Raw genomic sequence first — 16,507 nt, 5'->3', positions numbered from 1 at the left:
CTATACTATAGTCTAGTCACAACTTACACTGAACGACCTACACTACTATAGTCTAGTCACAACTTACACTGAACGCCAGACCTACACTACTATCTTCTAGTCACAATTTACACTGAGTGCCAGGAATACACTACTATAGTCGAGTCACAATTTACACTGAACGCCATACCTACACTACTATCTTCTAGTCACAATTTACACTGAACGCCAGACCTACACTACTATAGTCTAGTCACAACTTACACTGAACGCCAGACCTACACTACTATAGTCTAGTCACAACTTACACAGAACGCCAGACCTACACTACTATAGTCTAGTCACAACTTACACTGAACGCCAGACCTACACTACTATAGTCTAGTCACAACTTACACTGAACGCCAGACCTACACTACTATAGTCTAGTCACAACTTACACTGAACGCCATACCTACACTACTATAGTCTAGTGTCACAACTTACACTGAACGCTGATAATGGGCCTCTGTACACCTATGTAGATATTCCATTGAAAATCTGTTGTCTCCAGCAACAACAGTAATTTACAACATTAACAATGTCTACGCTGTATTTCTGATCAATTTGATGTTATTTTAATGGACAACATTTTTTGGTTTTCTTTAAAAAACAAGGACATTTCTAAGTGACCCCAAACTTTTGAACAGTTGTGTACATGACGATTAAGGGATACACACTTCTTAAAGCATTGTTGGTTATGAGCTTGTAAATAAGCATTTCACTGTTAGGTCTACACTTGTTGTATTCCGCGCATGTGACGATTAAATTGTATTCGTTTTTTTACACACACACATACACACTACACTGAGCTCCAGCACAGTCAGAGAGAGAAAGAACAGAACATTTTGAGTTACACAACTTGCCTACCACTTTGAAGATGCCATTTTTTTAAATTGTGAAACAAACAAGAAATAAGACAAAAAACAGAAAACTAGAGCGTGCATAACTATTCAACCCCCCCCCCCCCAAAGACAATACTTTATAGAGCCACCTTTTGAAGCAATTACAGCTGCAAGTCTCTTGGGGTATGCCTCTATAAGCTTGGCACATCTAGCCACTGGGACTTTTGCCAATTCTTCTCGGTAAAACTGCACCCGCTCCTTCACGTTGGATGGGTTCCGCTGGTGGGCAGCAATCTTTAAGTCATACCACAGATTCTCAATTGGATTGAGGTCTGGGCTTTGACTAGGTCATTCAAAGACATTTAAATATTTCCCCTTAATCCACTCGAGTGTTGCTTTAGCAGTATGCTCAGGGTCATTGTCCTGATGGGAGGTGAACCTCCGTCCCAGTCTCAAATCTCTGGAAGACTGAAACAGGTTTCCCTCAAGAATTTCCCTGTATTTAGCGCCATCCATCATTCCTTCAATTCTGACCAGTTTCCCAGTCCATGCCGATGAAAAACATCCCCACAGCATGATGCTGCCACCACTATGCTTCACTTTGGGGATGCCGTTCTCGGGGTGATGAGAGGTGTTGGGTTTGCACCGGACATAGTGTTTTCCTTGATGGCCAAAAAGCTCAATTTTAGTCTCATCTGACCAGAGTACCTTCTTCCATATGTTTGGGGAGTCTCCCACATGCCTTTTGGCAAAGGTGCGGACTCCCGGCAGCAAACCTGAACCTACAGGGGAGGGTCCGGGTGGGCGTGACAGGGCGTGACAGGTTGTAATGCAACAAAATGGGAAAAATGCCAAGGGGGATGAATACTTTTGCAAGGCACTGTATTTGGCCAATATTCCACGGCAAAGGGCTGTTCTTAAGCAAATCAATCAAATCAAATAAAATTGTATTTGTCACATACACATGGTTAGCAGATGTTAGTGTGAGTGTAGCGAAATGCTTGTGCTTCTAGTTCCGACAATGCAGTAATAACCAACAAGTAATCTACCTAACAATTCCAAAACTACTACCTTATAGATACAAGTGTAAGGGGATAAAGAATATGTACATAAATATATATGAATGAGTGATGGTACAGAGCGGCATAGGCAAGATGGTATTGAGTGCAGTATATACATATGAGATGAGTATGTAAACAAAGTGGCATAGTTAAAGTGGCTAGTGATACATGTATTACATAAGGATGCAGTAGATGATATAGAGTACAGTATATACGTATACATATGAGATGAATAATGTAGGGAACATTATATTAGGTAGCATTGTTTAAAGTGGCTAGTGATATATTTACATAATTTCCCATCAATTCCCATTATTAAAGTGGCTGGAGTTGAGTCAGTGTGTTGGCAGCAGCCACTCAATGTTAGTGGTGGCTGTTTAACAGTCTGATGGCCTTGAGATAGAAGCTGTTTTTCAGTCTCTCGGTCCCAGCTTTGATGCACCTGTACTGACCTCGCCTTCTGGATGATAGCGGGGTGAACAGGCAGTGGCTCGGGTGGTTGCTGTCCTTGATGATCTTTATGGCCTTCCTGTGACATCGGGTGATGTAGGTGTCCTGGAGGGCAGGTAGTTTGCCCCCGGTGATGCGTTGTGCAGACCTCACTACCCTCTGGAGAGCCTTATGGTTGTGGGTTGTACCCTCTGGAGAGCCTTACGGTTGTGGGTTGTGGGCGATTGGGGTTGTGCATCTGTAGAAGTTTGTGAGTGCTTTTGGTGATAAGCCAAATTTTTTCAGCCTCCTGAGGTTGAAAGCATGACGCAATGCGGAGTGCCTGCATACAGCCCTTAGCCGTGGTATATTGGCCATGTGCGGCAGGGTAGCCTAGTGGTTAGAGTGTTGGACTAGTAACCGGAAGGTTGCAAGTTCAAACCACTGAGCTGACAAGGTACAAATCTGTCGTTCTGCCCCTGAACAGGCAGTTAACCCACTGTTCCTAGGCCGTCATTGAAAATAATATTTTTTTCTTAACTGACTTGCCTGGCTAAATAAAGGTTAAAAAAAATGTACCACAAACCCCCGAGGTGCCTTATTGCTATTATAAACTGTTTACCAACATAATTAAAAGAGTTAAAATACATGTTTTGTCTAACCCGTGGTATAAGATCTGATATATCACTGTTGTCAATCAATCAGCATTCACGTCTTGAATCACATTTTTTGCAACTTGTAAAGTTTTTAGTCTGTAGTGGTGAGTATTTTGAGTCCTGCAGGGTGGATGTGCACCCTGCATTTTCAAATCATTTCTTATCTTTACGTGGTTCCAAATGTGTAAGACTGTATGTTCTCAGTTCTAACATTTTAAGAGGGTACTTCAGTGCACTTGTGTCATAGAGTGCAAGCGTACGTTAGCAGGTGTGTGTGTGTGTGTGTGTGTGTGTGTGTGTGTGTGTGTGTGTGTGTGTGTGTGTGTGTGTGTGTGTGTGTGTGTGTGTGTGTGTGTGTGTGTGTGTGTGTGTGTGTGTGTGTGTGTGTGTGTGTGTGTGTGTGTGTGTGTGTGTGTGTGTGTGATTTGTTCAGTGTTTTGTCACAGTGAGGATGTGACACAGCTGCTAAGGTCAGTAGGAGACACCACGTGAGGGAGTCGTTGTCATGGCGCCCACATGAATAATAGTGTGCTCAGTGAAGACTGATGAGACTTTGGGGGGGGGGTTTAGGAGAACATCACACTCAACATTGATGCGTACAGTACCCCACAAACACCTGCAGACACAGGAAATGACATGCATCACGCAAACCCATTTTTATTCTGTACTTTATTTATTTATATTGCTTATTTGATATGATCAATGATCAACATTGATATAACTGAGACGTTGTAGTGCTGTAGTTAGCTACCCATTTTCATTCATACTCAATGAGTACCTACTAACTACATACAATAGGCTGTAAGTAGTCTATATGTATACACAGTACAAACAGATAGATACACAGCCTAAACACTGCCAACATTCACACAGTAAAAAAAGTCCACTTTCCCACTATTTTCCCCAACTTCTCACTCCCTCTCTATCACTCGAATAACTTAATTCATAACAATCTACATGACAATCTTTGTCTGGGTCTATAATGGGGTTTGGTGGTTGGGGGGGGGGCTGAAGCTAGGAGTGGTGACAGGACAGCCTAGCTGAAGGGGAGCGTTGCATGCTGGGACAGCAGCCTGCTGAGAGAGAGGCATTCTGGGAGGTGGTCTGCTGCGGGCAAGGCCTCTGGGGGCTGCAGTATGGTTAATGGGCCTTTCATGGCCGGGCTACAAAGCCTTTTGTCCAGGCCTAATTCAGCCAGACCAGCACAGAGAGGATAGGGGGAGGGGGAAGAGGTGGTATGGAGGGGTTGGTTGAGAGTTTGGGACCCTCTCGCTCTGCTCCTAGTTGTCACTGGAGAGTCCAGAGCAGTCCAGAGTTTGACAACCACATAGAAACAGCCCCCCAAGCAGTAGCAACAGCAACACCAGAACCAAAGCATGTAAATACAGCCCCCCAAGCACTGGCAAACCACACCCACACCAAAGCTTTGGGAAAACACCCTCAAATACTGATGATGACTCTCCAAAATATGTGTGTGTGTGTGTGTGTGTGTGTCTGTGTACACAGGACAGGGAGAGAGTATCCTTACTTTGTGAGTGAGCATGTCTGATTATGGAAACTGTTTAGTTTTAGTCACTGACGAATGAACGTAATTATTTCACCAACATGTCAATAATATCATCAGTCCCATGCATACCAATAACATGTGGATATGAACTAGCAGGAGGGGGTGCATAAAGAACAGACAGGACCAACTGCACACTGGCAATAACACACACAACAACCCAGCTACCCCAAGCACCACACACACTTCATACACTTTCACCTTGAACAAGAACAACAGGTGTCACAGACCGGCAAGGCTTTGTATGCAAATAACACCCCACTGTGTTGCAATAACCAGGTGCATGGTGGGCTCTCCTCCATTCAGCTCCCGGACAACCCCCCACCAACTGGACCCTGTCAAACCCCTGTAATCTTAGTCGGGATAGTCCTTTATTAATTAAGTGGACAGTTTGGCCCCCTCCTTTCAAATGGCGCTGATTAAAGTGAAGTAGAATTTGCGAGGCATGTGCATGGGTTATTTTCTGTGATCACTGTAGTATGAGAGAGAGAGAGAGAGAGAGAGAGAGAGAGAGAGAGAGAGAGAGAGAGAGAGAGAGAGAGAGAGAGAGAGAGAGAGAGAGAGAGAGAGAGAGAGAGAGAGAGTATTGCGATGCCTCTTACTGCCTCTTACTGCCTCCATCTCCTGACAGCTGCGCTAGAGAGAGATAGAGGCATGCGGGCTTCAATGGACGGGCTCAATACAAACTGGAGGAACACACCAGTCTAGGGGATGAGGGGGAGGGGCATGTTTTTCTCCCCCCACCATGTAGAACTTTTTGGGACTTTTTTTGTTTTGTCTTATACTGTTCCTATTAAACAATTTTATGCACAGGTACATACATTCATTATAACAACACATTTCATCATTACGCACTGCGGTGAGAACCACTGGGCCTGACAATAGAGTGTGTTTCTTGGGGGAAACTAGAGGGCTTTACCAAACTTTGTGATTTGGGAGCGAGCCCCTATTGTTCAGATCCCTCCCCCTTCTTGGGAAGTGGGTGGACCCGAAAAGGCGTCGCAAAGGGGAGAATTGTTTGAGAGCTCAGTCATCCAAAAACGGCCATTCAATGTGAGAACTTGGGGAACCTAAGAAAATGTCGGTGGCATCGCAGTAAATTACTAAAGCAGTAAAGAAAAAGGAAAAGTGTTTTTTGCCCCGGATTTTACTGAAGTAAAAAGCTGAGAAAGAGATAGATTGTTGTCCGAGGAGTGAACACCAACTATAGCACGTTTTGGTAAGTTTTTCTTTACTAATGGTCCCTGTCTTGCGGTACTACGCGAAGTAATGACACATGCGTTACAAGTTAACAATATGCTTTTATATATGTAATAGCGGATTCACTCAGGGAAGCATATTTTAGACACGGATGTGTGATAACATAAACCTTGTATGTTCAGTGTTTTTCATGTTGTAATCGGGATGCGGATACCTCGCTAACTTTGTGTGTAACAATTGTTTTGTTTCCACGTTCTATTTGATTCAACTACCATTCAGGGCAAATCAATAGAAGCAAAGACTGCGCGCTTAATATTGGGAATATGGAACGAAATGGTCATAAAAAGTACTCATTTGAAAATGTGATTGTAGGATGGTTGTAGAAGATAGTTTTGGGACTCATTGAGTGATGGGGTAGTAGCTAGACCATTTCTGCCTTCAGCTTTCAGAATTGCGTCTTTTTTTTGCCAAATTAGTTTCTCAAACGTTAGATCTTTGTGTCTGAATGCATTTTGTATTATTCTCATGATTAAAATGTATATTATTTTTGGGTAAAAACATTGTCATTTTAAGATCAACAGTGTGAAGATTTTTGCAGGCCTCAGTCCATAGTCGTTCTTATAGAGGAGAGTAACAGAAAACAGACATGGCAAAGCGCTGCCAAATTCCCTCCCCAAATCGTTGCTTTCATGCCTACATCTAATTTATTAGCCTGCCTCAATGTCAACCGAAACAGATTGGATTTTATCTCATGACGCACAGCTTTGACACCACTAATTGTCTGCTTTTAAAAAGAACCCACTCGCCTCATCACTAAACCAAACGTACACTGTGCAAGAATAACCGAATTACAATAAATGGACAGCTGGTGAACTCTTCTGAACCATCAATGCGGTGGAATGCCTGAATGTCTTTTAGCTGTGAGCTGTCAAGGGCGTCTCTCAATGAGTCTCATATCATTCCTTTGCTGAGGAATAATTTAAATGACAAAATATTTTTTTCTAATCCAATGGGCTAATGAGCTCTTGGCGAATCCGCGAATGGGTGAGATAGCCACTGCTCTATTTAGAATACAATTAGCCCAACTGCCTCGCATAGAAAATAGACCTCAGTTAAACCGAAAAGATATTCTGACAGCTGGACAGATTGTTTCAGCTCAATCCATGTTGTCAGATGGATTAAAAACGAGGGCTTGAAATTGCCAGGGATCTCATGATACCATATTATCACGATACTTTGGTGCCGATATGATACACTACATGACCAAAAGTATGTGGACATTTGCTCATCGAACATCTTATTCCAAGATCATGGGCATTAATATGGAGTTGGTCCTCCCCCACCTTTGCTGCTATAACAGCCTGGCATTGCTTCCAGAGGCTTTTTGGAACTCGGTAGTGAGTGTTGCAACCGAGGACAGACGATTTGTTACGTTTTACACACTTCAGCACTCGTCGGTCCTGTTCTGTGAGCTTGTGTGGCCTACCACTTTGGGGCTGAACCATTGTTGCTCCTAGACGTTTCCACTTCCCAATAACAGCACTTACTGTTGACCAGGGCAGCTCTAGCGGGGCAGAAATTTGATGAACTGACTTGTTGGAAATGTGGGACAGTGCCACGTTAAAAGTCACTAAGCTCTTCAGTAAGCCATTCTACTGCCAATGTTTGTCTATGGAGATTGCATGGCTGTGTGCTCGATTTTATACACCTGTCAGCAACAGGTGTGGCTGAAAAAGCCAAATCTATTAATTTGAAGGGGTTTCCACATACTTTTGTAAATACAGTACCACTCAAAAGTTTGGACACACCTACTGATGTGGGAGTTCTCACATATACTGATATATGCTGCTTTTCCTTCACTCTGCAGTCCAACTCATCCCAAACAATTTCAATTGGGTTGAGGTCAGGTGATTGTGGAGGCCAGGTCATTTGATGCAGCACTCCATCACTTTCCTTCTTGGTCAAATAGCCCTTACACAGCCTGAAGGTGTGTTGGGTCATTGTCCCATTGAAAAACAAATGATAGTCCCACTATGCACAAGCCAGATGGGATGGCGTATCGCTGCAGAATGCTGTGGTAGCCATGCTGGTTAACTGTGCCTTGAATTCTATATAAATCACCAACAATGTCACCAGCAAAGCACCCCCACACCATCACACCTCCTCCTCCATGCTTCACGGTGGGAACCACACACGCGGAGATCATCCGTTCACCGACTCTGCATCTCACAAAGACACGGAAGTTGGAACCAAAAATCTCAAATTTGGACTCATCAGACCAAAGAACAGATTTCCACCGGTCTAACGTCCATTGCTTGTGTTTCTTGGCACATGCAAGTCTCTTCTTCTTATTGGTGTTCTTCAACCATGAAAGCCTGATTCATGCAGTCTCCTATGAATGTCGATGTGTCTGTTACTTGAACTCTGTGAAGCCTTTATATGAGCTGCAATTTCTGAGGTTGGTAACTCTAATGAACTTATCCTCTGCTGTAGAGGTAACTCTGGATCTTCCTTTCCTGTGGCGTTCCTCATGATAACCAGTTTCATCATAGTGCTTGATGGTTTTTGCGACTGCACTTGAAGAAACTTTCAAAGTTGTCGTAATTTTCCGGATTGACTGACGTCATGTCAGGATGTCTTAAATTAATGATAGACTGTCGTTTCTCTTTGCTTTTTTGAGCTGTTTTTGCCATAATATAGACTTGGTCTTTTAACAAATAGGGCTATCTTCTGTACACCAACTCTATCTTGTCACAACACAACTGATTGGCACAAACTCATTCAGAAGGAAATACATTTCACAAATGAACTTTTAACAAGGCACACCTGTTCATTTAAATGCATTCCAGGTGACTACCTCATGAAGCTGGTTGAGAGAATGCCAAGCGTGTGCAAAGCTGTCATCCAGGCAGAGTGGCTACTTTGAAAAATCTCAAATATATTTGTTTAACACTTTTTTGGTTACTACATTATTCCATATGTGTTAGTTCATAGTTTTGATGTCTTCACTATTATTCTACAATGTAGAAAATAGTAAAAATAAAGAAAAACCTTAGATTGAGTAGGTGTGTCCAAACCTTTGACTGGTGCTGTATAATGTATGTATTGAGATTGTCATGATTCAATATGTATTTCTATTCGATACTGTGATTTTATAGTTATAAATTGTGATTTGTTGTCCCAAACATATTGTTCACCATGTCTTCTGCAGAGGGACAAGAGAGAGTCATGAGAAAACAAGCTTTAATCAGTCATGGAAATAAAAGTGATGAAAACTAATTGTCTCCCTATTTAAATAGAAGATGGAGAACAAGCTATGAAAGAAAAATACTTTGTTTTGGTGCAGGTACAGTCAACTAGTGTAAATATAAGACTTGGATATTGTCAAAACTAAAAGATACAATATATTGTAAAAAAAAAGAATATCCCGATATGTAACTGTATTGATTTCCCCCCATCGCTCTTAAAACCCTTTCCTGCAGTCAAATGACCAACTTGTCTTCTAGTGGCCTTATGGGTGGAATATTATTAATCTTATTCATCATTTCATAATTAATAAACAGGATTTTTTTTTTATTAACAGAAAGTCCGGTGTTTCTATGTCACAGAGTTTTGTTATATTTCAGTCTTCTGTGATGTATATAAAGTGTAATATTGGGATGCAAACTCTAAATGTAATACATTTCAACTCGACACCTGTACCATGTCAGATGTATTATTTGGTTTCAGCCCATAACCATGTGTGTGAGGTGTTTGTTTCAAAGTAGATTTGTTTAAAACTACCAAGAAACACTCTGTGTGACCCTGATTTAGCCCACTGCAGTAAAATGTGTGATCTTTGCATACCTTTACTTGAAGAGATCAAGAAGAATGATCTCTTGAATTAACAGAATAAGTGAACTGGTTTACCAAGAGGCCATGTATGTTTGGCGTTGATTCCTGTGCCTCTGTCTGAGGGACATCTAAGAAACATCTTGTTTGGTAACTCTGGTGTGGTAGAGTTTGTTGTTGACCTTCGGCGGTCTCTGGTCAAAGCTATTCTCTAATTCTTTCCAGTCTGATTGGCTTTCTCTCCTTTCTCAGTCTTCTGATCTTATTTGGTGGCAGAGTTTTGAGCAGCCTTAGCTATGTGCCGATGAACACACACATTTTACTGTTCCATTTTCATGCCAGCCCAACATTCGATAACTATTAAGAACAGGGTTAAAGACAAGGATTGGTCCATAGGCCTATTCTGGAAAGATAACATCAGGCCTTGAAGTACTGTGTTGCCTTAATAGGTGTGTGTTTGGCATTGGTGTTTTGGTCCACTCTCAGTAGGTATGTCTTGTTCTGTCTATGAATAGCTTGGCTAGGACTCATTGGATAGCTCTTGTTTTGACAATGACTCAATGGATAGATCTCACCCTGTCTGGGTGTATTTTCTTGGATAGTTCTGGTTCTGGGCAGGATAGCTCTTGTACTGGCTATGTTCTGGATATGGGTCCATGGTTGCTTACACTGGCTAGGTTCTGGTTGCTGTTGTTTTGCTTCTGATGCCATGAATATAGATTGGCACTGAGTCCATGGATCATTTTTGTCCTGGCTGTGACACTGGGTGGATAGTTCTTTAGTTCTTGTTCTGGGAATGTGTGACTTTTTGAGTTCTGTCTAAGTTCTGGCTACATCTGTGGAAAGGTTTATTGTTTTCTTAGGATTTAATGTTAATTAGCAAAAGGAGAAAAATAACTCCTGAGGGTGTACTTTCATCTGTGCTACAGCGGGTACGATCATGTAGTCATAACAGCCTGCAGGCTACTATCTGCGGGCCTAACTCTGTGTGTGTGTGTGTGTGTGTGTGTGTGTGTGTGTGTGTGTGTGTGTGTGTGTGTGTGTGTGTGTGTGTGTGTGTGTGTGTGTGTGTGTGTGTGTGTGTGTGTGTGTGTGTGTGTGTGTGTGTGTGTGTGTGTGTGTGTGTGTGTGTGTGTGTGTGTGCGCATGATGGTTCTCCAATCAGGATTATCTCTTTACACTGGAATGTGCAGCTTGTCACTCTCGTCTTGAACACGCCCCTCTCAGGATCACCTGCATGTCCCAGTGAAGTCTGATCTCAGTGTAGGGCATGCTGTGTGTTTCTCATAGCCTGCACTGTGGACTGTGCTTGTGAAAGAGAGCTACTTTAGGCTGTGAGTCTATCCATATTAGGCGGTTATACTGGTGTTTTAGTGTAATGGTGATCATACACATAGCCAACTATAAATGCTTGGTTGCTGGAAGCTCATTTGAACATTTCCCACAGATCAAACCTATTGTTCTGTAGATTTGCATATAGGGCTGTGTAGTTTACTTGACATATTATGCTTTAGTGTTGCAGGGGTTGTAGGGTCAGGTTTCTCATGTCCTGGTGGTTTTAGGTGTCCAGTCTCAGAGAAGGCCACCTGGAGCAACAGGTGGCCAGGGTCCAGTACCCTCCCCTGGGGCTCCGAGCCGCCCTGCCTCCCAAGCCTGACCCTGCATACCTCGATAGCCTTCCACAGCCTCTTCCAGACAGGATGAGGGGGAGAGAGAGGGAGGGATGGAGAAAGGAGGTAGAGGAGAGGGGAAGGAAGGAGGGAGGGAATAGAGAACATAGCTGTCCAAGAGAGAAGCATGGAAGAGAAAGGGAGGACAGAGATAAAAAATGCAAGCGGAGGAGTGAAAAGTCTGCCTAGTTCGAGACACATAGAAGTTGTAGATGTTTGCTCACACTCCTGTATCCCTGCCACCTAACTAACAATTGATCACATTACACAGATGTACCTGAAACGATGTGCTTTTGGCTTTTCAGCGGTTTTGAATAAATCTCCTTGTCTCAGTGATAATACAGTACATACAGTGCATTCAGAAAGTATTCAGACCCCTTGACTTTTTCCACATTTTGTTATGTTACAGCCTTATTCTAAAATGGATGAAGTTGTTTTTATCCCTAATCAATCTACATGCAATCCTCCATAATGACAAAGCAAAAGCAGGTTTTTAGAATGTTTTGCAAATGTATATTAAAAAAAAGGAAATATCACATTTACATACGTTTTCAGACCCTTTACTCAGGACTTTGTTGAAGCACTTTTGGCAGCAATTACAACCTTGAGACTTCTTGGCACAACTATATTTGGGGAGTTTCTCCCATTCTTCTCTGCATATCCTCTCAACCTCTGCCAGGTTGGATGGGGAGCGTCGCTGCATAGCTATTTTCAGGTCTCTCCAAAGATGTTGGATAAGGTTCAAGTCCAGGCTCTGGCTGGGCCACTCAAGGAAATTCAGAGACTTGTCTCAAAGCCTCTCCTGTGTTGTCTTGGCTGTGTGCTTACGGCCGTTGTCCTGTTGGAAGGTGAACCTTCGCTCCAGTCTGAGGTCCTGAGCGCTCTAGAGCAGGTTTTCATGAAAGACCTCTCTGTTCTTTGCTCCATTCATTTTTCCCTTGATCCTGGCTAGTCTCCCAGTCCCTGTCACTTAAAAACATACCCACAGCATGATGCTGCCACCACCATGCTTCACCACCAGGTTTCCTCCAGAAGTAACGCTTGGCATTTATTAGGCTAAAGAGTTCAATCTTGGTTTCATCAGACCAGATAATCTTGTTTCACATGGTCTGAGAGTCCTTTAGGTGCCTTTTGGCAAACTCCAAGCGGGCCTTTTACTGAGGAGTGGCTTCCGTCTGGCCACTCTACTATAAAGGCCTGATTGGTGGAGTGCTGCAGAGATGGATGTCCTTCTGGAAGGTTCTCCACAGAGGAACTCTGGAGCTCTGTCAGAGTGACCATCAGGTTCTTGGTCACCTCCCTGACCAAGGCCCTTCTCCCCCGATTGCTCAATTTGGCCGGGCGGCCTGCTCTAGGAAGAGTCTTGGTGGTTCAAAACTTCTTCCATTTAATATTGATGGAGGCCACTGTGTTCTTTGGGACCTTCAATGCAGCAGAAATATTTTGGTACCTTTCCCCAGATCTGTGCCTCGACACAATCATGTTTCGATGTATTACGGACAATTCCTTCAGCCTCATGGCTTGGTTTTTGTTCTGACATGCACTGTCAACTGTAGGACCTTATGTGTGCCTTTCCAAATCATGTCCAATCAATTGAATTTACCACAGGTGGACTCCAATGAAGTTGTAGAAACATCTCAAGGATGATCAATGGAAACAGGATGCACTTGAGCTCAATTTCGGGTCTCATAGCAAAGGGTTGAAATACTTACGTAAAAAATAAATTATTTCCGTTTTATTTTTTTGACATTTGCAACGGGAGCTTGTATCCTAACGGGAGCTTGTATCCTAACGGGAGCTTGTATCCTAGCGGGAGCTTGTATCCTAGCGGGAGCTTGTATCCTAACGGGAGCTTGTATCCTAACGGGAGCATGTATCCTAACGGGAGCATGTATCCTAACGGGAGCTTGTATCCTAACGGGATCATGTATCCTAACGGGAGCATGTATCCTAACGGGAGCTTGTAGGCCTAACGGGAGCATGTATCCTAACGGGAGCATGTATCCTAACGGGAGCATGTATCCTAACGGGAGCATGTATCCTAACGGGAGCATGTAGGCCTAACTGGAGCATGTAGGCCTAACGGGAGCATGTATCCTAACGGGAGCATGTATCCTAGCGGGAGCATGTATCCTAACAGGAGCTTGTATCCTATCGGGAGCTTGTATCCTATCGGGAGCTTGTAGGCCTAACGGGAGCTTGTATCCTATCGGGAGCTTGTAGGCCTAACGGGAGCTTGTATCCTATCGGGAGCTTGTAGGCCTAACGGGAGCTTGTATCCTATCGGGAGCATGTATCCTATCAGGAGCATGTAGGCCTAACGGGAGCTTGTATCCTAACGGGAGCATGTAGGCCTAACGGGAGCTTGTATCCTAACGGGAGCATGTATCCTAGCGGGAGCATGTATCCTAGCGGGAGCATGTATCCTAACGGGAGCTTGTATCCTATCGGGAGCTTGTATCCTATCGGGAGCTTGTAGGCCTAACGGGAGCTTGTATCCTATCGGGAGCTTGTAGGCCTAAACGGGAGCTTGTATCCTAACGGGATGGAATACACAAGCTGCATTCCAAATGAGGACAGTTTTATCACAAACTCTAAATGGACTGGTTCATTGAAGTGGAACATGCCCGTCCCTACATACTGTTGTTTTGTACTGCTGACTGCATAGTATCCATCATCAGCTTGCCACCCTGAATCAGAAGACTAGTTTTACGTAGGTAGAAGTCACACTTATGTTTGCATAAAGGCATGTGTGACCTTTAGCGTCAGTGACCTCTAGGTGTGTTGACACACACTCTGCTGTTTGTGTGTGAGAGATTGACATAGTGTTGTTAGATCATTGATAAACTCCAGACACTGGTAAGTAAGCAGAGTGTGTGTAGACAAACAGTCCTGTGTGTGCTAAGTAGATATTTGTACAAAGATTAGCTAGCGTTAAACGAGCCAAGAGCCACGCAGGCATCCTCTCAAAGACCATTCACACAGGAGCACCAGATAGCACAGCAACACTCTGACTGAAACCTCTCTCACCCTCTCTCGGTTTCTGTCTGTCTCTTTCTATCTTTGTCTCTGTCTCTTAAGGCGTCAGCATGCTGCAGTTTGGCTGGCTCCTAGCCGAATTCGGCTAGCTGAACCAAACGAGTGTGCTCGCATACTCCCTTAAAAGACCTCCCCTTGAAAAACAAGAAAAATTGGCCTTTACTCTCTCTCTTACGCACACACACACACACACACACACACACACACACACACACACACACACACACACACACACACACACACACACACACACACACACACACACACACACACACACACACACACACACACACACACACACACACAGTTTGTGTGAACATAACCCCACAGAGCCATCAACATATTTTGGTTGGAGCCATCCTTCAACGTCATCTTGTGTCAATGTGTTATGACTGTGTAATGACTTAGTAATGACTGTGTTATGACTGTGTAATGACTTAGTAATGACTTAGTAATGACTGTGTTATGACTGATATGACTGTGTTATGACTGATATGACTGTGTTATGACTGTGTTATGACTGATATGACTGTGTTATGACTGAGTAACGACTGATATGACTGAGTAATGACTGTGTAATGACTGATATGACTGTGTTATGACTGATATGACTGTGTTATGACTGATATGACTGAGTAACGACTGATATGACTGAGTAATGACTGTGTAATGACTGTGTTATGACTGTGTTATGACTGATATGACTGTGTTGTGACTGATATGACTGTGTAATGACTGAGTAATGACTGTGTTGTGACTGTGTTATGACCGAGTAATGACTGATATGACTGAGTAATGGCTGTGTTATGACTGATATGACTGTGTTATGACTGATATGACTGTGTTGTGACTGTGTTATGACTGATATGACTGAGTAATGACTGAGTAATGACTGTGTTACGACTGTGTTATGACTGATATGACTGTGTAATGACTGTGTTATGACTGATATGACTGTGTAATGGCTGTGTTATGACTGTGTTATGACTGATATGACTGTGTTATGACTGAGTAATGGCTGAGTTATGACTGTGTTGTGACTGTGTTATGACTGATATGACTGTGTTATGACTGTGTTACGACTGTGATATGACTGTGTAATGACTGTGTTATGACTGATATGACTGTGTTATGACTGAGTAATGGCTGAGTTATGACTGTGTTATGACTGTGTTATGACTGATATGACTGTGTTATGACTGTGTTATGACTGTGTTACGACTGATATGACTGTGTAATGACTGTAATGACTGTGATATGACTGTGTAATGACTGTGTTATGACTGATATAACTGTGTTATGACTGATATGACTGATATAACTGTGTTATGACTGTGTTATGACTGATATGACTGTTATGACTGTGTTATGACTGATATGACTGTTATGACTGTGTTATGACTCTGATATGACTGATATGACTGTTATGACTGATATGACTGTGTTATGACTCTGATATGACTGATATGACTTTGTTATGACTGTGTTATGGCTGATATGACTGTGTTATGACTGTGTTATGACTGATATGACTGTGTTATGACTTATTTTACATTTACATTTAAGTCATTTAGCAGACGCTCTTATCCAGAGCGACTTACAAATTGACTGTGTTATGACTGATATGACTGTGTTATGACTGATATGACTGATACGACTGTGTTATGACTGATATGACTGTGTTATGGCTGTGTTATGACAGAGTAATGATTGAGTAATGACCCATCACTCTGTGACAGGCACTGGAATGTCTTCTCCCTAGGGAGGGATCAACCAATGTCTTAAGCCCTCTGCATGCTGTGGTTCGGCTGGCGCCTAGCCAAACTCTGCTAGGTGAACCAAATGTATGCTCTCATACTCTCTTAAAATGTCTCATTCATTTTCACGTTTTTGCAGAGGAGATCTTAGTCACACAATTTTACATCTAAGATGACGTAGGGGCATAGTTTTGAGCTAGCAAACTTCGGTTTGCCTCGAAGATAAGGTTGTTTGTCTAAGAACAGCCGAGTAAACCCTTACTGAAGACCATAACGAAATAAAACATCACAAAATGTCATCTGTTCCAAACTGTTTCGGATGGAAAGCATGCGGACGGACGCCTTTACTCTTCTGTTACACTGAAAGTAGTTTCTCGTTGGTTATTATTGCCATTTCTGATTGTTTCTGTGTCTAGGAGTTGCTTTTCTCTGTCCAG

The 16,507-nt window shown here is 42.9% G+C and overlaps 1 protein-coding gene across 1 annotated transcript in view; it reads left to right on the top strand.

Moving 5' to 3' along the window:
• The first annotated feature begins 5,590 nt into the window (after nucleotides 1-5,590).
• The window catches only part of LOC124039545 (brother of CDO-like), a 59,192-nt gene continuing 48,275 nt past the window's right edge, over nucleotides 5,591-16,507 (top strand). Inside the window, exon 1 of the mRNA XM_046355632.1 lies at nucleotides 5,591-5,792. The gene's annotated coding sequence lies outside the window, so the exon portion shown is untranslated. The remainder of the gene's footprint in view (nucleotides 5,793-16,507) is intronic.

This window comes from Oncorhynchus gorbuscha, linkage group LG07 (genome assembly GCF_021184085.1).
Source record: "Oncorhynchus gorbuscha isolate QuinsamMale2020 ecotype Even-year linkage group LG07, OgorEven_v1.0, whole genome shotgun sequence".
Taxonomy (NCBI): domain Eukaryota; kingdom Metazoa; phylum Chordata; class Actinopteri; order Salmoniformes; family Salmonidae; genus Oncorhynchus; species Oncorhynchus gorbuscha.
Note: the sequence above shows the minus strand (reverse complement) of the source record. Positions and strands in the feature narration are given on the sequence as shown.